Raw genomic sequence first — 3,975 nt, 5'->3', positions numbered from 1 at the left:
TATATTATTATTATTCTTATTATGTACTATTTATAGAATTCAACTTTCGAATGTGTTTTTTTTTTAGTTTATGTCCATAAACTCGTGGGGGGAATTATGGTAAGGCCGGGCGTATTGTTAGTCCTAAGCCTAACTTCTAATGTAAATAAACATAGAAAAGATATAAGAAGAATTAAGAAGCATAATAAATCAATTGTTATCTGGAATACGTGCGTTTGTGATCATCTCTCAACATGATGACATAATAATAGGTAGAAACACTTTGCAAAGTCACCTTAATGATCCAGAACAATATTTCACTAAATTGATGATTAGCTTGAACATTGAAAAATGTAACTCAAAAGTTTTTACTCTTCGATGCCCACCAGAACCACCGTATCTAATACTCAAAGGTAATAATGTGAAATGGAATCCTGCCAGTGAAACAGTAAGATACCTGGGAATTCGCCTTGATCGCCGCCTTACCTGGAATCACCATATCAACACCAAACTAACTCAAACCTATGCAAGGTTAGCAATTCTATATCCTATCCTAAAAAGAAATTCCAAACTAAACCAGAAACAACAGTTCTTATATTTAAAACAATTCTCAGGCCACTGCAGATGTACGGGTGTGAAGTCAGGGGGAGTGGCATCCTTTACGAAAAGGAAAAAAACTACAATCTTTTCAAAATAAAGTCCTAAGAATCGCAGTTAATGCTCCTTGGTTCATAATAAATAGCCAATTGCATCGCGAATTACAGATGGAGTCAATAGAGGATTACCTCAAAAAATGGTTGGCTTTTGTACGAGACTATACTCCCCCATAATCAACTAATAAAAAATATATATATAATATAACGGTTATATCAACCATGTAAGGCCCACCACGCCGATCTGTATTTCTCCTTCCTCTCTTCTAATTCCCAGTAGTTCTCGATCCAAGGCGCTGTAACGTGCTTCTGCCTCTGTGAGTCTTCTACTAGCGTATACCATAGGACTTTCTCCCACCTTACCCCCGTGTGATAGCACCGCTCCCAGCTCGTCGTCACTAGGGTCTGTTAGCGTGGATTGCTTCTGGAAGTCGGGAAACGCTAGTACTGGTTCCTTTTGCAGCTGGTTTATACATTTACGAATATTGCTCTCAATGGCTAGCGTCATTACTATCGAACTACCGTTTTTTATCAAATTATTAAGGTCTACCAGATATTCCGCCATATCTGGGACGAACCGACGATAGTAGTTTAATGCCCCTAACAACCTAGTGATTCCTTTTATGTTGGTCAGCACCGCCATCCGATGTAAGACCGTTACCTTCTGCACATCCTGTCTAACCCCCCTTCCTGAGATATGGTATGTCCAAGAAAATTTATCCGTTTTTTTTCCAAGCAATGACTTCTCCCGAGATAGTGTCAGCCCAAAGTCTTGCATCCTCTGGAACACGCAGTGTAGATGCTTCACATGGTCCTTATCCGATTTACTAAATACTAGGAGGTCATCCATGTAAACCTGGGATACTGCTTCATCTAACGCTCTCAAGAATTCGTCCATTAACCTCTAGAATGTAATGGGCGCGTTCTTCAGTCCAAACGGCATTCTCGTAAATTTGTAATGCCCTCTTTCGAAAGTAAAAGCAGTTTTGAATTGGTCCTGGGTGCATACGAATCTGTTGATAACCTGCTTTCAAGTATAAGGTACTAAAGATTTTAGCCCCTCCTAGTCTGTCAAGAATATACTCAAACCTCGGTATTGGGTACTTTTCATCGACGGTATTCTCATTGAGCTTACGATAGTCGATGACCACCCTATATTTTTCACCATTCTCACCTGGCAACCCATAGTTTCGAACTGCCCATAACGGACTATTATAGGGTGACGTGCTGTCCACAATGATTACTTGTCTTCTTAAGTTTTCGATTTTCTCTCTTATGTGCTTCCGGAGTGCCTGTGGGTATCGTCGTTCTTTAACATATGTCACTCTCTTCTGCTTTAGTGGAATCTCATGAACCGTCCTCCCTGTTGCACCCAATAGCATAGGCTATAGGACGCCCTCTTTTCTCCACTTCAGTGATAATACTGCACCTAGAGCATCTTCGCTAGCGTCCGTCGTTAATATGAATCTCGCCTTGACACACTCCATCAGCTTGAATTTTATTGAGGATAATTCTTTTCACCCTGCAGAGAACTGCTGCCCTTAACGCCTCAGCACCCTCATTGTCGAGCAGATTTTTAGCTGTCGTTTCTATTCGACCAATCCATCGATCATCCCTTTTTGGAAATGGCTTAACTCACCTGTATCCCCGGTAAACCTTTCAAGGACGGAAACTGCCTTTCTTAAGTCCTGGGCGGTCGCCGTGCTGAATTTGATCCATTCTAGCGTCGTTGCGTGAGTTTGCGTTAAAGATATTTCCGGTAGTGGCTGCATCTGTGGCAGTGGTTGGTTGGCTGCAGCTAAAGGTTGACGGTCTGAGTCAGATGTTACTTCGATGTCCGCTGACTGTGGAGATCAGCTGATCGGATGTATATAAAGAGATGTACCGAACCCAATAAAGTTATAGCAGTCCAAGCGTGTCAGATTTTATTCCTTCTTCTCGTTTTTAACATTTTGCTTTCGCTGATAATTATGTGGTGCCGAAACCAGGGAGCTTTAGATACCGGAGTAATTTTTGTTTTTTTATTAAGTTTTTTTTTTGGATTTGTCATCTCATTTCACTTTTAAAAAATATGGTCAGTAACGGAATCGTAAGAGCAACATTTATGAACCTGGAGGGTTGGAATCAACAACCAACCTCAAGCTGCAGTCAACTAACCTTTATCTGCAGTGAAACCACCTCCGGAAGATATTCAGCCATTACCGGAAGTCTCTTTAGCGCAAGCTCATGCCACGACGCTAGAATGGATTAAGTATGACAACCTCCCAGGATCTGAGGAAGGCGGTGTCGGACTTACATCCGGAAAAATTTACCGGAGAAACTGAAGAATTGAATCACATTTTAAAAGGGAGTGACCGACTAATAAGCCGACTTGAAGCGAAGTCTATCGAAAATCTACTCGATAGCGAAGATGCGGAGGCATTAAAAGCAGCGGTAGTCTGCAGAGTAAAGAAGATCATCCTCAATCAGATTCAGGCGGACGAAGAGACCCCGCTGATACTTGGAGAAGTAACTAGGGAAGATTAAAGAAGGCGTTTGGAGGAGGATGATGGGCACCAGAGGAAGACATATTTATGATGATCAGGGTGACAAAGAAACCGAAACAGTCTAGTGGGCAATATGCCGTGGAACCCCTGGCTTTAACAGAGTACAAGATAAACTCCACGAAATGGTGGAAACAATTCAGGTACTGGGCTAGATTCAAATCTTTTCCATAGTACAAAAGATACAGTTGGGAAAGGAGCTTGGGAAGAAGGAAGGATTTCCGAGAGAGCACTCGTTTGTGGAAATTTCTCAAGATCTGATTGAAACAAGGGCTAGAGAGGTGGAGGCCCGAATGGAAGTAGAAGAGCTAGGGTGGACACGGATAGAGATATTTTCTTGGTTGCTAGATAGATTTTAGCAACCAAGAAAATAGAAGAGGTCTAGCTAAACCCAGAAACAATAGTAGGCAGGAGGACCGCAATTTTCACGGTTATGGTGGCACATTGCCCGCGCACGAGATGCTTCGAACGTAGAAATGAGGGGCACATAACTTAAGCAGTGCCCATATATGGACCGAAAAAGAGATGCCCATATATGGGCCGAGGTGTACCAATGTCCAAAGCCCAAAAGATACGGAGAAGCCACTGTAGGTTGATTAGATCTTCGGATGAATCTACGTAAGCATCAGGGGCATCAGAGACCGAAGACGTTGAGGAGCCCTTGTGAGATAGAGGTGGAGGTGGAGATACTCTTTGTTGACTGGACTAAAAGTAACTTTTAAGATGAAATAATTCTTTTCTAATAAGATGTCAAGACGTTCGACATGTGAAAGAAAGTATAGTATTAAAGTTTTAGTAAG

This window comes from Halyomorpha halys, unplaced genomic scaffold (assembly GCF_000696795.3).
Source record: "Halyomorpha halys isolate HHAL.00 unplaced genomic scaffold, Hhal_1.1 Scaffold970.1, whole genome shotgun sequence".
Classification (NCBI taxonomy): Eukaryota; Metazoa; Arthropoda; class Insecta; order Hemiptera; family Pentatomidae; genus Halyomorpha; species Halyomorpha halys.
The sequence above is the reverse complement of the archived record's forward strand: the minus strand, read 5'-3'. Positions refer to the sequence as shown.